We start from the raw sequence: 18698 nt of genomic DNA, 5'->3' as shown, positions 1-18698 counted from the left end.
GAACGAACATGAAGAAAGAAATACCCATGGAAGGAGTTACAGAGACAAAGTGTGAAGCAGAGACTAAAAGAATGACTATCCAGAGACTGCCCTACCTGGGGATTCATTCCATAAACAACCACCAAACCCAGACACTATTGTGGATGCCAACAAGAGCTTGCTGACAGGAGCCTGGTAAAGCTGTCTCCTGAGAGGCTCTGCCAGTGCCTGACAAATACAGAAGTGGATGATCACAGCCATCTATTGGACGAAGCACAGGGTCCCCAATTAAGGAGCTAGAGAAAATACCCAGGGAGCTGAAGGGGTTTGCAGCCCCATAGGAGGAACAACAATATGAACTAACCAGTCCCCCCAGAGCTCCCTGGGACTAAACAACCAATCAAAGAAAACACATGGTAGGGCTCATGGCTCTAGCTGCATATGTAGCAGAGGATGGCCTAGTTGGTCATCAGTGGGAGGAGAGAATCTTAGTCCTATAAAGGTTCTATGCCCCAGTAAAGGAGAATGCCAGGACCAGGAAGCAGGAGTGGGTAGGTTGGGGAGCAGGGGGAGAGGATGGGGGATTTTTGGAGGTGAAACTAGGAAAGGGGTTAACATTTGAAATGTAAATAAAGAAAATATCTAATTTAAAAAAAGCAAGTTTTAGAATGGACTTCTCAAGTATAACAGATAATGAAGATAGAGTTTTGTCTTTTGAGACTTATCTTTTTATGTTTTACTTTATTTTTTCAATGTTTACTTTAATTCCCATTATGTTTCTTTCTCTGTGTGCTGTGCTTGTATGTGTCCAGTGAGTATAGGGATGGTGGAGTCCAGAAGAGGATGTTCTTACCCGGAGTTGGAGTTGTGAACTGCCTGATGTGGGTGCTGGGAACCGAACACCGGTCTTCTGCAAGAACAGAAGACGCTCTTAGTTTCTGAGCTATCTCTCCAGTCCCTGTTTTCTGTTCTTCATATCTGATAGAAAACAAAAGTCATTATCTTGCTCCACACAAAGTAATATCCATATAAAGAAAAACTTGTCATATAGAAAGGGTAGGAGGTACAGCTCAAGACATTTTAAATTTATTTCATTTATTGCTTAGCTATATTTACACACTTAAAACATTTTAAACATATTGTATAAAAAGATGTCTGACATTATTTATTAACTACCCATTGGTTTTGTTAAAATTTATTCTTACTTTCTTTATTATGTGTATGCGCATGTATGTGGGTGAGACACATGTGCCATGGAGCGCGTGTGGAGGTCAGAAGACAACATGCAGGATTTGGCTTTATTTTTTCATCACTTAGTACCCAGAGATTAATACCAGGTCATCAGTCTTGGAAGTAGGAATCTTTTTCTCCTGAGCCATCTCACTGAGCCATCTCCATCATTCTTTTCCAGGAACAGCTTTGAGTCAATGTAGCAAAGTAGGCAAGAATTCTTCCCAGTGATATTCATTCCTAAATGGGTTCAGATAAGTGGATGGATTTTTGGTTGCTGCTAAGTTTCTTCTTCTTTTTTTTATATGTATTTATAAAAATTACTTTATTTTTTTTTCTATTAGATATTTTCTTTATATACATTTTAAGTGTTATCCCCTTTCCTAGTTTCTCCTCCAAAAACCCCCTATCTCTTCCCCTCTCCCCCTGCTTACCAACCCACCCACTCCCAATTCCTGGCCCTAGCAGTCCCCTATACTGGGGCATATAACCATCACTGGACCAAGGGCCTCTTCTCCCATTAATGAGCAACGAGGCCATCCTCTGCTACATATGCAGCTAGAGCCATGAGTCCCACCATGTGTTTTCTTTGGTTGTTATTTAGTCCCAGAGAGCTCTGGTTAGTTCATATTGTTGTTCCTTCTATGGGGCTGCAAACCCCTTCAGCTCCCTGGGTACTTTCTCTAGCTCCTTCATTGGGGACCCTGTGCTTTGTCCAATGGATGGCTGTGAGCATCCACTTCTGTATTTGTCAGGCACTGGCAGAGCCTCTCAGGAGGCAGCTATATCAGGGTCCTGTCAGCAAGCTCTTGTTGGCATTCACAATAGTCTCTGGGTTTGGTGACTGTATATGGGATGGATCCCCAGGTGGGCAGTCTATGGATGGTCATTCCTTTAGTCTCTGCTTCACACTTTGTCTCTGTAACTCCTTCCATGGGTATTTTTGTTCCCCCTTCTATGAAGGACCGAAGTATCCACACTTTGGTCTTCCTTCTTCTTGAGTTTCATGTGTTTTGTGAATTGTATCTTGGGTATTCCGAGCTTCTGGGCTAATACCCACTTATCAGTGAGTACACATCATGTGTGTTCTTTTGTGATTGGGTTACCTCACTTAGGATGATATCCTCCAGATGGATCCATTTGTCTAAGAATTTCATAAATTCATTGTTTTTAATATCTGAGTAGTACTCCATTGTGTAAATGTACCACATTTTCTGTATCCATTCCTCTGCTGAGGGACATCTGGGTTCTTCCAGCTGCTATGAACATAGTGGAGCATGTGATTTTATTACATGTTAGGGCATCTTCTGGGTATATGCCCAGGAGTGGTATTGCTGGACCCTCCAGTAGTATTATGTCCAATTTCTGAGGTACTGTCAAACTGATTTCCATAGTGGAAGAACACTCCTCCATTGTTGGTGGGCTTGCAAGTTTCTCCTTCTTGGAAATCTGTTTGCTCTTTCCTCTTCATCTTGGGGAATTTTCCTTTCTTCTTCCTTTTCCTCTGTGGAAAAATGTGATACCTGAGAAAGGGTCTTTCCATCAAATTCTCAGAAGACTCTAACTCAGCAGCTTTCAACCTATGAATTATGACCGCTTTGGCAAACCTCTATCTCCCAAAGTATTTGCATTATGTTTCATAACAAGTAGCAAAATTACATTTATGAAGTAGGAACAAAACTAATTTTATGGTCAGAGGGGGTCACCACAACATGAGGAATCATCTTATAGGTTGCATCATTATGAAGGCTGAGAAGGACTGCTCTAACTCATTGCCAAGAAAGTCAAGGTTCTGTCAATCCACAACTTCTTCCTCTTTAACCTTGTACCCTAAGCACGCCATCCACACTCACCCTCTTTCGTGTCTCCCTTTACAGATTTCTTTCCCCACAGATCATCGTGTAAACTAGTTAAGAAGTCTCCACACAGAGGACTGTCCTCATTAGTTACCTCAAGGATTTGAACTCATCCCACCAGCACGGGAGTGCCACCAAGAGTTTCTCTTTGATCTGTCATCACACCTAGAAGTGAACGGATGATCAGTAACCAGAAAGGTGACCATCCAATAGGAGTCCAATGACTTCTGAAACATTCTTCTTGTTTCTCCCTCAACTTCATAAATTAGGCTGATCTCACCAGTCCCACCAAGGTTAGTCAGCAGCTGAGAAAAGATCTGTCTTTGTCAAGGCATCCAGCTTGCCAACATTTCTGTTCTGTCTTTAACTCAACGTTTTATATATCAATCTTTGCCTTCATAGCATCTTTTGATTTTTAGCATTTTGATCTTCTCTTAGTAATTTCCTTCTCTTCTCTATGATATAATAAGGCACGAATGTTTTTGTTGTTTAGAGAGGGATATCTGGGGAACATTGTTAGAATTTATAGGTGATATCCATCATTTTTCCTTCATATAGATAGGAAGAAGGACCATAAGGAATTGGTAGAATTTGTGATGGTGTCAAATGTGCAGCAATGAATTTTACATTTGTGTGTGTATAATGAAAATCTAGAAATACAGACAAGAAGTAGATGACCATAAACTTCTGAGAGATGGAGACAATGGGTTAGAAAAAGAGATAAGACTATACAGCCATATCACCCTTTGTATGGAATTGGGGATCAAACACAGAGCCATGTACAAAGCAGAGAGTGCTCCATCATGCGACCCATCCCTAGCCCTTATTTTGCAACCTAAATATATTTTTAAAAAATCCATTTTATGTGTGGTATTCAATAAATAATTGGAATTCCTTGAGCAAAAATTTGAAAATAATATATTTACATGTAAACAGGTTATACAAAATCACGTTTGCTTTTAAAAACATACTGGAAGTGTGGTGGTGTTTGCATGAGGCCATGAAGTTGAACAGATGGCCTTCTAGCTATGAATGTCGTGCTCTTGTACAAAACCCAGAATATTTCAGAAGTTCTAAATGCTATCACAGAAAATTTCTATTGTAGAAAACACATTATGAAACCTTCCAGAAAGGTTGATAAAACTGGAAAATGAATCTAAATTCCCTTACCAATAATTGATGTTGCTTAATTCATTGTTTCTCCTGAATTTTGTGCATAATGTATGTGTATCACTTTTATAACAATTATACAACTCTGGACACGCAGTGAGCAGGGTATCCGAACTTAGAATGAAGATTTTATTTAAGTGGCAAACAGTGACATTGTATGTCATCATACATAATTAAGGTTTTTAACAGTTGATTGACAGTTATGAATTAACATGACCAGGTAAAAAATATGCGCAGTATATCCATGCATAGAGTTAAAGATGAATGAACTTTTTTTTTTTTTCTTGGCTTCTAAGCCCATGGACCTTCAGCTTTTGCAATGAACAAAAGGATTCTCTATGTAAGCCTCAAAACATTTCTGTGTATTTTTCTCCTTGCATATTTTTTCCAGGTTGGCTGATTTAATTAAATATTCTCTAAAACACTGGATGTTAAGAAATGCACCGAATCTAAGACTCTGAGATCTCCCACTTTAGTGTTGATTAAAATCGATGAGTTTGGAGTTTTTTTTTTTTTTTTCTGTTAAATCAGAAGCTTCTGGCTTTCAGCAACTCTTTATTTTAGGAGAAACAGCTTTTTCTTTGTGTAACAAAAAAGGCTTAGGGAAGCTTCTTAAAAAAAAAAGGCTTAAAGGCTGCTGAATCTTAAAATAGCCTTTAAGAACTGTAGCAGAAGGAGTGGTGTGTGCAAGGGCACTAGGCCCAGAACCGGAGGCACATGGGCTTCCTAGTTCAGTACTTGCCCTTTGCTGTGGTTACAAAGTCCAGCTCAGTCCTCCTGCTGTGCTGTGCCTTCCCCAGAGCTCATTACTGAGAGAAGAGGCTATTTCTTTTGTTTCTTTCCTATTAATCCCATTCTTTGAGCAGCCCACAGAATAGCTGCACACATTTTAGGCACCATATATGCTATTAGTATAGAATGTACTTCCCATGACTCTCAGGGTCTTTATTCACAAGGAACTTGACAGTTACTCAATGCCTTCCCTGGATACGTTTGCATGCTAGGTATTCAGGAGTAACTAGCACTGGCTCTGCCCTGCTGCAATTTTTCCTATGGTGTGAAGAATATGTGGGTTCTTGGCATGTGCTACATACAAGGATATTTAAGCACTTGCTCTTTTTCACACTGATGATGGAAATGCAGAAACAAATGAATGAATGAGTATTATTTTTGTCCATGCTAGCTAAAGTAGTTGTTCAGTACAAGGCACACCGAGAAACCACAGGATGTGAGAAAGCAAAGACTGGTAGAAATTCGAGTAGGGAATTTTAGGAAAGATAATTTAGGAATTCTGCATCTGTTGAACGTTCACAGTGATGTTGGTTGAGTCCTCCATCCTTTCACTTCTGTGTGGGATGATTGGTACAGAAAGACTGCTTCTCAGCAGTATGTTGGAAGAGCTGGGTAATTTTTGTCACAGATGGGCCATCGTCTGCATCAGGACTCAGGACAAAAGCAGTTTAGTTTATACACACACACACTGTAAGGCACATAAACATGTTGGTGGAATTGATGGTTCTTGAGGTCATCCAAGGATTGAGTATTAAAAATGTGCAGCCATTTTCAGATAAAAGGTTCTAGAGCCACTTTGAGGTTGTCTCCATTTCTGAAGCCCAAGGCAAGAAAAGCTAGAATATGAGGTGTCAGGAGACCACACCTCAAAGTGAGAGAGACTATATTTCTCTTCTCTATTGACTAACCCTTGATTGATGGCTATACCCAACTCCAAGGGAAGGTGGGAAATGTATTCCATCTATGTCTATACTAAAGGAGAGAATGTAGGATTGGGGGCTTGACCATAAGTCTCCACCATAAACAATAGGGCAGGGAGGAGTGACTGCCAGGTTGGCATACATGTTCAGTTTTAAGACATTTTCTTAAAGTATCAAACAACTTAGAATAAAATAAAGTGATAGATGGGCCTTAATGTATATATTAATTGGAATTTCACTTGATTATATTGTCAATTAAATTTTATTAATATTGCTTTTTTTTTCCTGGAAAAGCCACCTGCTAGGAAGTTAGGTTTTCCAACTGGTATGAGATATTGGCTAGCAGAACCAAATAAAGTTCTATTATCCAGTTTCTTCTTATGTATTTGTTTTTCTTTTATTCTTTCTGTAAATATTCATCTCTATAATCCTTTGGATAATGCTCATTATCAACTGAGGAAGCATAATGTGATTTTAATTCAATCATACTGGTAAATCCTTGCTGGGATTCTTAATGGGAGTTAGGAGATGGGGTGGGTTGGGACTTCGTAGCAAGAGGAAAGCATTGGCCCTTCACATTTTGCAGGGATTTGATTGCTCCTCTGTTCTGTAAATATTTATCATATGCCTTGTATAGTCCAGGCTAACACAATGGGCATAGTCTAATCAATGGACATTGACTTTGTGTCAGACTCCATGCTAGGTGGCAAACATCTGTTTCCTCTTTTAATCTTCTCCAAATCCTACTGAGACAGAAGTTAAAGCCTCAGAGGAATTGAAAGGCCAGTGAGATTACATCACTTAACCAAGGTCACTTGTTAAGTCATGCACAATAGTAAAACTATGGTTAGAAAGCAAGTCTGCGGGGTTCTAAAATCATCTTCCCCCCTGCATGACACTTTGGTTCCTAGGGTAACAGTGTATCATCTTGACTATGAGCATAATAGCATATGAGAGCTTGGCAAACATTTTTCTTATGAAATGAATGGAGGGGCAGGAAAGAGGTAAAGGAACAGGTCTCTGGGATTAAGCCCCGTTGCCTTTCCTAGAAGCGAGGACTTAGAATAACAAGCACAGATGTTTCATCTTTTTTTTTCACTGATGCAGGGGATGTTTCCGAAAGAGAATAGAGTAGACAAAGCAGTCCTTTTTATTTACCTTCTGAGGCAGTTCTGCCGTTGCTATGCTTTCCACTTTAACTGTCTCTGTCTATTACAAATTATGGAGGCAAAAGAACAAACCTTACAGAATGCCAGGGACATGCTGAGTGAGGTTGGTACCTTGATGGAAACCATGGAATGGTTGACCACCTGTGGCCAGTTCTTAGCCAAGGTCAGGCTGACCAGTGTGGGATGCTACTGCTGACCAGAGTGGGTCTGTGGCAACAGGCTAGCAAAGGTTTCTTCATTTGAGGTAAATTGTGAATGTGCTTCTGGGAACAGTGAGCTCTCATAGGACACCTGTGAGCACAATTCATACATTTATAACTCATGAGTCGAGAAGTCTATGGTAGATTTAAAAGTTGCTTTGCTGAGTAAGGCATTGTCTAAGCTAGAAAATATTGATTATGGACAATGTCCACATATTTTCATCACAAACCGTCTATCAAGAAAAAGTTGACTGACTGCTGCTGTTCACTGGTCTAAAGACCAATTACATCCAAAGTTTTATTTATGAGTGTTTTCTATTGTCATTTTTACTATTTCTGGTAAGCTCTTTATTTATTTCATAAAAATCAATTAACCATCAACTGTGTGCCTAGGCTAAGGATAAAGTATTCAACAAATTCCTGCTCCAACTATAAGTCCCTTCTTGTAGGAAGTCAGACAGGCTTGGAAATACACATGCCATGGCATCTCCAGCAACAGTTGAGAGCTAAAGTATCCTAGGCTAAAGAGCAGCTTAGTCTCAGATGGTTTAGATTAAGGGGCTATAATACTTTAGTAGCAAAGGAAAGGCTGTTTATTTAAGTGAATCGGGGAATGTTGGAGGCAATATTTGAATGAGTTTATAAGTGAATGAAGGAGATTGAAAAGAAAAAAAAAATCTATAGTACAGGAGATAGCTATTTAAGTGACCCAGATCCAGAAAATGAGAGAGAAGCAGGAGAACATGTGAGAGGATGCAAGGGGCTCCATAAGCCATGGGGAGAGATCTTAAACAGCACCTTCTCAATCTGAGGGGGTCTGTTGGCTTGTTAAAGAGCATCTGGGTGGCACCTGTAAGTGACGCTATTGATGCTATTTGGTAAGGTAACTATCTTTGACAAGAATAGGAGAGGGGAATCTATCTAGAAGGAGCTAGATTTTTGTTGTCTAGAGTGTTGGGTTTACTTAACTCAGGATAGCAATGCAAAAATGGAGTGAGACATTTAAGGATGTTTTGAATCATAAATATAGACCTTTAGCTATGATTCTTACCAAAAATGAAAAAAACAAGCATTTTCTTCTCTGAATATAATTCTAGTTATATTTAATCGGATAAACTAATTATAAAAAAGTGTCAGATGTCAAAGAAATAATGACCAGTGGAATACAGAGGAATTAAATAGATTATGAAAGATATGGCCAAGGAAGAATTCCTTCCTTCCTTCCTTCCTTCCTTCCTTCCTTCCTTCCTTCCTTCCTTCCTCCCTCCCTCCCTCCCTCCCTCCCTCCCTTCCTCCCTCCCTTTCCTCCCTCCCTCCCTCCCTTCCTTTCTCCCTCCCTTCCATTCTCCCTCCCTTTCTTTCTTTCTTTCTTTCTTTCTTTCTTTCTTTCTTTCTTTCTTTCTTTCTTTCTTTCTTTCTTTCTTTCCTTTCTCATTTTCTTATTTTCTTTCTTTTATTGTCAAGGGTTCTAAATTCCTGGAGTCTAGGCTGGCCTTGAACAACTCACTATCCTTGTAGTGACCATAATCCCCCTGAGCAACATGACCACCTTGGGAGCAGGTGATCACAAAACATAAGTCTATGAGGAACACTGCACATTCACACCATAGGAGTGTGTGTGTTTGTGTGTATTTGTGTGTATGGATATGCATGAGTGTGTACCATAAAAACAACCTTAAGTATCATGTCAATATGCATTTGAGATTAATTTGGCCCCATTTCTGATGAGGTGAGTTTGAATCATCTGGTTAAAGCTAGTGTTTCTTTACTATAATATTGCTGTTTTCCCCTTTGTAATTAGTAAGTACCTTTTGAGGTGATGCTTTGCAGAGAGTTTCCATTATCTCTTAAACTTTGGAAGTTTCACTATCACCATTCCTCTAATTATTGGTCAAGTCATTAACTATGATGAGAGTTTACAAATGCTGTTTTCTGATTCTATCCTTCCCTTTACCTTGAGATGACTTTTTTTTCTTTATATCTATGAGTTCTCTTGGATTCCCATTTTATTTAGTAAAATGCTTGCCTCGCGTGCATGAGGATCCAAGTTCTATACCCAACACTGATTGGTGGCATAGGTCTGTATTCTCAGCACTGGGGAAGCAGGGACAGGAGAATTAGAAGTTCAAGGTCATCTTTGGCTACGTAGCAACTTCTGGTCATGGGATGTTGTGTCACAAAATCAAAAGAACTAAAGTAAACAAAACAAAACAAAGTTTATGCAGCCCTTCTATGTATTCAATATATATTATTTGAATCATCTAGTAATATATATTTTGTTGGTCTAAATGTTTTAGATTTGTCTGCTTGAGAGCTCTGTCATGTTGGATACCCATGTCCCTCAAACACATCTCTATTTTGACTAAACACACCTTTCTCCTTACTTTTCTGGTATCAAGGAATTGTCCAGGCTCATCCTTTACATTCCCTGCAGGGAAGTTATCTTTTGTAAGATCTTTTGAGTTGTGATTGTAAGGATAAGAAGTAGAAAACTTGGTAGATAGCTGGGGCTGGAGGGAGACAGAGAAAATAAGCCATGCATAGTTCATAGATAGGGCTACCTGGCCAAGTTCAGGATCAGAAAGAAAACCACTGCGGTTCAAGTTTTGTTTAAGATAGAGTACATTAGACAAAACCAGGAAGAATCAGGATTGTTGCCATAGAGTCATGAGCAAAGGATGTTCTATATATTTCAAGTATAGCTGTACAAGTAGAGAGTCCTCTCTCCATTTGTTGTGAGGAATATCCTCTCAGGGGGTCAACAGCCAGGAGACAGGCAAGCAAAGAAAAAGAATAGCTTTACAAAGTAGAAAAGAAGTGATCCCCCCCCCCCCCGCCCTGGACCCCTGGAGGAGATAAGTCAGTAGCAGTTGTGAGGCAGGATCAATCAGTCCAGTGCTGATTTTTCAACAGATTCAAAGTAAAAAAATAAAAAGCCACAGGTAATAAGACAAGTTGGGGCTAGCTCACAATCCAGAGGTGTGTGTGTGTGTGTGTGTGTGTGTGTGTGTGTGTGTGTGTGTGTGTTTCAGCAGAATTATAGAGAGATGGTTACAAGGCAGAGAAGGGTCACCAGGGCCGCAGAGCAGCAGGAGAAGATGGCAGATAAGAGCTACCTTCTTTGGCTATTGTATCAATGTCACACTTGAGAAACAGAGAGTAAAGGTAGCAAGGATCCTTCAGGCTGCAGAAGTCCGGAACACTCTTGATGATGATTACATTTTAGTCTAGCAGAAATAAACATGAACACCAAGGAAAAGGGACTTAAGGCACAACAGCCCAATGAATACCAGTGCAACTAAGACCCTGACACTAACTCAACACAGAAAGAAGCAGCAAGCAGTCTCTGTCACTGCAGGACTGGTGATGGGCTCATTGCTCCTGTGCTCACAATATAGATTTCTTAGCAATCTGTGTAAAAGGCTGGAGATAGAGCCTGGTAAAATACTTGCCTCGTGTGCATGAGGCTCTGAGTTCTATACCCAACACTAATTGGTGGCACAGGCCTGTATTCTCAGCACTGGGGAAGAAGGAACAGGTGAAGTTCAAGGTCATCTTTGGCTATATAGCAAGTCTGGGCTTCATGGGAAACCAAAAGAAGTAAAGAAAACAAAACAAACCAAGCTTTATGCAGTCCTTCTAGGATGTTGGGTTGAACCCCATTGTTCCTGGATTTCTGAAACCTTCCATTTGGACTGTGTTGAGGTGGAATCATGGGAAATAGCTGGTTGAAACAAGAGCCCAGATACCCTCATCCGTTCTGCACTGCTGCAGATTCGAGGCTGCACTAGCCATTCACAGCTATTTTCTTCGTATTTCCTTTTGCTTTTGTTCTCTCCAACTTAAGCTTACTTACCTCTTTTTGTTTTTGTTTTCTGTGTTCCTTTATTCATATGCTAGCATATGCTCTTGGGTTCCTATTTGAACTCAGTGGCTTTCCATTAATAATAAAAACTGCTACTTGCTGTTTATATCTTCTCTCTGCCATTATTCAGTTTGTTCTGTGCAAATACTTCTTGACTGTAATCATTTAGCTGTGAATTTCTTGGGGGTGGGATGAGGGTGCAGAGGCACAAATCATGCCTGGCTCAAAAGGAAAGACAATGAATATTGGTGGAATAAAGTAACAAACAAATTGTCAAGGTTCCAAGGACACACATAGGAGCTAAATGCCAGTCACCAGAATAGCTGAGGAGTAGATTTAACTGGCGTTGGTTAGTGTCTGCTGTTTAGAAATGCGGATATGCACTTGCTTGTGTTGTATGGCTTGTAGCCAGCTATCATTACAAACAAACAAACACTCCCTAACCATATTTTATAAATATTCCCCATAATAAAAACCTGTTGAATTGTGCCATACTTCCTGTATGTTTTTTTCAGGAAGTTTCTCAGGGTGATTTAAGACAAGTTCCTATGATCAGGATCTTTCCTTTTCTTTGTTATTTAAATTGCATATTGATCCAGTGTGGGTCTCTGTAGAATTTAAAGATGCTAGGGGACCCACGCGAATGATTCCAGACATTTCCTTCTCACTTGAAGACTACCAGACCTGTACATAAGTTAGTCTCCAGGCTGTGCACCTAAGCGCTGCCTCAGGTCTCACAACCCACAGCAAATGCTTAAGCACTCACTGGAGCACGGTGTAATTTGGGGTGGGGGGGGATTCCTCAAAACAAGAGGAGTTCATTATGAATGTTATGCTCGCTTCCATGTGCTTGTACACACACACACACACACACACACACACACACACACACACACACACACTTAGATACACACACCGTGTATAGGTTTAAGGGACTATGGAAATCAAAAGTATAAATTAATGTGTTTTGTTGGTAAATTCTTTTTCCAAGAGAAAACACAAGGCACTGTCTGAAGTATGTGCACAGAGCTGTCAGCTTGCGGATGAGTGTCTTTCTGCAAAATAGCTAAAGGGATTTCATCTGCAGCCGCTTCAGCCTTTAAAAGGGCACGGGTGCATTAGGACCTGATGCCGCAAATACTCAAGCATATTTATTCAAATACAAAAGTCAGTGCTATGAAAGAACAAATGAGAGAATGATTCCGATGAAAACGAAGAACTGCCTTTTGAGTTGGTAGCATGCTTTCCTTTTGAATCTAGTTTAAATATAAAGAATACACGGAGGCAACGAAATACAGCAAAACACGGAACACACACACACACACACACACACACACACACACACACACCACGCACGCACTGAGAAATGCCTCTTTCACTTCTAGGAGGGTCTGTGAGTAACCATATCCTTAGGTATGCTATGAGGATGGTAACTTAAGCTGCCTTGGCGGATCCTGAGTGGGTGGCAGAGACAGGGCAACTCTGAATGAGCCTTTTGCTGGGGCCAAACCTGTCCCATCTCCCACTGCTCCGTCTCATTAGCACCTGCCCCTTGGGGCACAAAAGGAAAGCCGACCCAGGAGTATGCCCCTTGCTGGGTGCAGGCTCAGTCTCACCAGGCTTTCCCGTCTGGCTTTGTTGCAGGCCAGCACATGATCGTGGGGTGCTTGGCTGTCTCCCCATTCCCACACTGGGCCATCTTTTGCACACTTAGCCTGTCTTTCCCAGGTTGTGGATTTGAAGCCACGCATGCGCACCCCTGCTTCTATGGGGAGTTCACCGCCCACAACAGCTGGCCTTCCTCCACTGTGATCCAGTAAATGTTCAAAACTTTTGCTCCACTCCCAGGGGACCCTCCCCATTAAAATGATCTTGCATTCACTACCTGCCAACAGGACCTGTAAGCAAGCCAGGAGGAGCAGCAGATTAAGCATAATTATGAATTCCAAGTGGAAGGGAGTAGTTTGAGACTGTTTTTCATGAAAGGCCCATTTTTTTTCCCCTACTGAAAATTCACATAGGGAAGTACTGAAGGATCCCTGGAGCCTTTATATTTAAATGTGCTTTGCAGTGAATGCGACCTATGCGTCGTCCACTAAAACAGACAGAAATCCTCCCCAACTTGAACGCCGTTCTTAGAATTGGATTTTGGTCTGCTCAAGATTTGTATTCAATTTTCTAGAGAAGTATTTTAACATTTATTAACAAGAACTGGTACCAAATGTAACCCTCAAGACATTTCCCAGGCTTAGCTGTCAATGAGTGCTTAATCCCTAAGGATCTCAAAACCAGCTCAGCCAGGAAGGATTCGGAGGCTCTCGCAGGCTGTTCTAAGTGCTTAGCGGGTGCGCGTGGGCATCAGCAACAAACCAATTGTACTATTTCTTGTTCTAGTCTTTGTAAACGAGGGAAAACATCCAAGATGCCGGGCAGAGTAACCCTTGCATTATCTATACACCACACTAACATTGTGAAGTCTCACCACCCACGGCACAGCTTTTCCTAATTCATTCTGAATTTAGGAACACCTCTCTTCCCGTGCTTTCTGGATCTTTGCTCTCTCCCTAACTCGTTATCCACAACAGTTACAGCATTGAGAATTGTTTGCAAGTTGTCCAAATGGTCTGTTTACCCATCATGCATTATCCCGACTGGATTTAAGAGTAGGATCAGACGAGGCTTGACAGTAAGTGAAAGACTGGCTTTTTAACAAGCCCAGTAAATTCCTGGTAAGCAATCATGATAATAATAAAACGATAATGAGAGCAGCCAGAAGGGACCATGAACTTGGAGTGAGGAAGACTTGATGCCAACTTTTCAAGTTCATTCTCTTTGAATCTTTATAAATCTATGGGACAGAGACTATTCTTATCGTTACAGATGAGGCGTTTGCAGCCCCTAGCAGTCGCGAGGGTTTGACTCAGTTTCCTAAGACCTAAGACCCTAAGACCAGGAGGCTTTTTTTAGGGGTAGGGGGAGATAGAGAATACATGAAATGTGAACCCTGTCGTCCATATGTTTTCATGGATGCTAAAAATATTTTGAAAAATCTTTTATTTAATTGCTTTCAGAGTTGGCATATAGAACACACAAGAAAAACCAGTCTCATTTCTTTCTAATTGTCTTTCTATAAGATCCTTCTGTTTTCCATATTCCTAAAAATTATTTAAATATATTCATTGTATGTGGTTTAAAAACCAACTAATGCATTTAGTTCAGAGAAAATCCAGATGTTTATTTAAAGCTGCAGTGCCTCCAAATCCCAGTTGAATTAAATCTGCACTTTTTATCCAATTGTATATTTGTATATTTAAAAAAACCCCTTTTATGTATAATTTTAAAGCAGCATATGGCCTATTAATATTTAATACAACCTGGTTTATTTTCTTCATTGTTTATAAAATTATGTTTAGCCATTGATATTGTTATGTTTATCAAATTATTTAAAGATGAGCCAAATGCAAGACAGGAATAAAACACAGAAAGACGTGCATGCCTTTATGTAATCTGTACCTCTTCGTAAGTGCACATCTCCTGGATTAGTGGTTTATGGCTTTAATCATGGTAACAAGGCTTTTATTTTGCAAGATGGATTACATTATTTCCTTGCTTGCTGCTAGGTTGTTTAAATACCTCACAACAGTGTCCAACGAATTCTCAGATTTACATTGAATAGCTATCAATACAAGACAGCTTGCTAGTCTAAATTTTATTTTATTTTTTAAGCTAAAAAAACATGCTCTTTATTGGTTAGTCAGAAAACTTTGATCTGCCCAGGAACTATTTGATCAGTACGAGTCCATAAACACCTGTGGAGAACAGAAAGGTGTTTTTTGTTTTTGTTTTTGTTTTTGTTTTTGTTTTTTTTTGACAGACATGAAGTGTGTAAAGGATTTTGAAACATTTTCTTGCTCAAATGAACCATGGGAAAGGTGAGTGCTTATCTCACATAGTTAGATACACTCCTGAATATGCTCACATTTTCATTGTACAAATATAATAGTGGTCATGCAGAATGACCTGGAGAAAGAGTAAATAAATGTTTTTACTGTTTGTTTGTTTGTTTGTTTGATTGATTGTTTTAAATGTGTGTGCTCTGATCTTGAAATACTTGAAAGACCTTTGGAAAGGTTGAGGGGCACCAGGGAGCAGGAGCAGAGAGGTTGAGTGGCTAGCACCTCACATCCCAAAAGCACAGGGGGGAAGTGTTTGTGCTTTTCCTGATTATAAAAATAATATATCCAAGTCATGATAAAACACTGAAGAACCTATCCAGAAGTTTTCTTGAAGAATATTTGACAACTCAGATTAAGAATATGGCCTCTGGAGAAACTTTCATTCAGTGTTCCTGAACTCCTATTCCCCTTTTCTTTGTGGCGTCTGTTATCTTTGTACTCCTCTTTGTACAGCTACAGCATCTCTGCCTTCATCCCAGTAACCCTTACACCTCATGCCCTCACCCTGTCTGCCTTTGGCCAGAGTCCCATCACAGTGAGTGCCCTATAGGTACCTGGATTGGGAGATTTGGGAATAAAACTCAAGGGTGGCATCTTATCCCTTATCAAGAGCCCCAGGTTAGCATAGGAGGTAAATCCCAGGATGTCCCCTCTGACCTCAATGGTTCTTTGAACCCTGTGTGGTTAGGTGTTCAGATTGATGCTGGGGGCACAACAGGCTTTCAAAAAGCAACTTGATGTTTTCAGTCTGATTAGCTGCTGAAGGGCGTCACCAAAGAACCAGATCTTATTTGCTAACATCAGTGGCTGTGAAGTATAAGAGAAACATATACTGAGAGGGAACAGAGAGACCTTTTGCTGCAGTAGAGTGGGCATGCATGGTCTCATATCTCTGCTGAGTTGCAAGTATAGGAAGAGGCCAGGGGTGAAGCAATATGCAAAGCTCTGGAGTGAGAAAGACTTTAGGGTAGCATGTCTCCCTGACCCTGATCCCACAGGCACAAAGGAGAAAGAGGGACAGGGAGGCATGGTTTCTCTAGGTGCTATGTGAGACTTTCACATAGGTTTGTCTGACCAGTCTATACCTGAATAGTCTTATCAACCCATAAAACCAAACTAATGACACCTCCCTCAAAAAGCATGTGAAAAGATTAAGTGAGGTGTTGTCCACTCCAGCCATGTCGGTCACAGGATCCTCCCCCACCCCCACCCCTGTCCCTTCAAGGTTCTTCTGGTACATGCAATTTTTCTACCAGAATTAAAAACGTATGTATCTTCTTGAGAATTTAACTGGCTGGAAAAGTAAAACTATTGCTTATCTCTACAAAAATGATTTATTCATATACTAGGTCTAGTTTATTAGATTGAAAATGAACCCATTCAAACCTAGTGAGATGACAATTTAGAAGTACCAGATTCATTATTTTCCAATTGTCTTCTCTCTGCGCCCTGCCCCCTGCAATGTAGTCAGTTTCAGAGACAAATACTCAGCCATGCATCTGAACATTAGCAGGGGAATTAATTTTAAAATCAAACCCACCATGATGAGTTATAAGCAAATGAATGATTGACAAGGGAGAAGAATAGAACTGGAAAGCTGGGCCCCTGGTGTGCGGCGAAGTTGTCTGAGTGGTCTGGGCCCATCAGTATTTGGGTCAGGGAGGAGGAGGAGAGGGACCTGCAATTTCTTAACTTTGTGTTTTGACTTTACCTGTCACATAGCTCATGCTTGAGAAAGCATTTCTGAACTGCAGCTCAATCTGTAATCAGGAAGATTTTACAGTGCTCACTGATCCCAAGCTGCTTTAAGGAACGATTGCCTCAGAATCCGAAAATGCAGAGATTAGAGAAAAATGGTCAGAAGCGAAGTGTGTTGATGTTTCAAGGACTCCATGTGCTTCCAAACGGAGCTCACTCATCCATGGCTACTCCTTCCAGTCCCTCTTCCTCTCAAGTGCTACCTACTTGCCTGCCACAAATGTACATACAGCATTTTGATTTTTTTTTTCTCTGTGAAGATTGACCACTTGCCTTATGCAGAATGCTGTAGAACTAAGTAAAACTAGTATTCAGGGGGTTCAGATACCTGTGTTTCACTGTAGGCACCAATCAGCAAACACTAGCAAAAGGCAGTTTGCTTTTCTCCGGGTACTAGCAGAACTGGAGCCAGTACTGATTATAGCCCAGCCTAGTTCTCATTCATAATGGGGTTTTAGGCAGGTAAGATGGCTCAGCATTTTGTATGTGTGAGTGTGTGTGTGTATTTACAACCTCTTTAAACCCCCCCAAATAAATTATAAATAAGTATATAATTTATTATATATAATATATAAAAAAATATATTGAAAACAAGGTGGGACAATCCATCAGAGCAAATCTCAGACTTCTTAGCGTGGGGCCACAGACTCTTGTTAAACATTTTATTATATTTACTTGTTTATTTCATTTGCTTTGTGTGCACACATGTGTGGCTGTGCCACAGTACGTGTGTGGAGGGCAGGCAACATCTCTCAAGAGTCTTTTCTATCCTTCCACCATGGTCGAGGAAACCAAATGGGTTGTCAAGCTTGGCAGTAAGTACCCTTCCCTTGAGCTGGACAGCCAGCAGGGAAGCTGTGTGCTCTTGAGGGAGATCCATTTTTCTTTTCTTACTTCTGTTACGTAGAGCTCAACATGACACTTGGATGTCAGGTTACATAATACATGCTTATTTAGTTTATGCATATCATTTTTGTGCCATTCTAAATACTGCTTGGATCCTTTTCTCCTTAATTCTTATCATTTTAGGAGGGGGATATAATTATTTCCAATGCCTATTTTTAATGATGGTTCTTAAACACTTTAAACTCCCTTCTAGCCCACTACTCACCAGAGGTAGTAGAAAAGAAAGGATACAGGAGAAATGGGCCTGTTTAGAAATGGCTCTTTGGAGCAAATCTCATTTGTGTTGCCAGGAAATCGGTAGTTCAGTTCACAGGTGAGCAACTACAGCTCAAGCCACTCCCAAAAACTTCAGGGATGTGCCAGCAGTCTAGTATGGTAGAGCTGAGATAGCAAACACAAATCAGTCACGGTGGTACTACTAGCCGAGACAACCAAGCCTCAGCCAAATGGGCACAAGTCCACAGGAGGGACCAGGAGGGATACCAGGTAAAGTTCTTGGATGTGCCTCTCCATGAAATGAAGATCAGTGAAGATATGAGAGAAACAAGTGTAGCCCAGCTAGCTCTACGAGCAACCGAAGCCCAGCCTTCGTCATTGTCCTTTTTATACTCCCTCCAAATATCATTAAGGGAGGGTCTTGCCTCAGCACATGAGTCTGTCTCAGCTGACGTCACTCTGCCAATCAGTCTCAGTCAGTGGAAGCAGCAAAAAAAGCTGCAGCACGCCACTGGAAGTATTTTTGGCACATTTCTCGCTATGGGGTACCAACAAATGGAGCTCAACTACACAATGTAAAGTAGACCAGTACTTGAATGTCGTTAGGGAAGGATCCTTTGCCACGTGTCCTTTCATGTGCTGGCTTTTACCTGTATCTCCTTCAACGAAACATTCCTTCAT

Source organism: Mus musculus, chromosome 1 (genome assembly GCF_000001635.26).
Source record: "Mus musculus strain C57BL/6J chromosome 1, GRCm38.p6 C57BL/6J".
Classification (NCBI taxonomy): Eukaryota; Metazoa; Chordata; class Mammalia; order Rodentia; family Muridae; genus Mus; species Mus musculus.
This window is presented reverse-complemented; position numbering follows the sequence as displayed.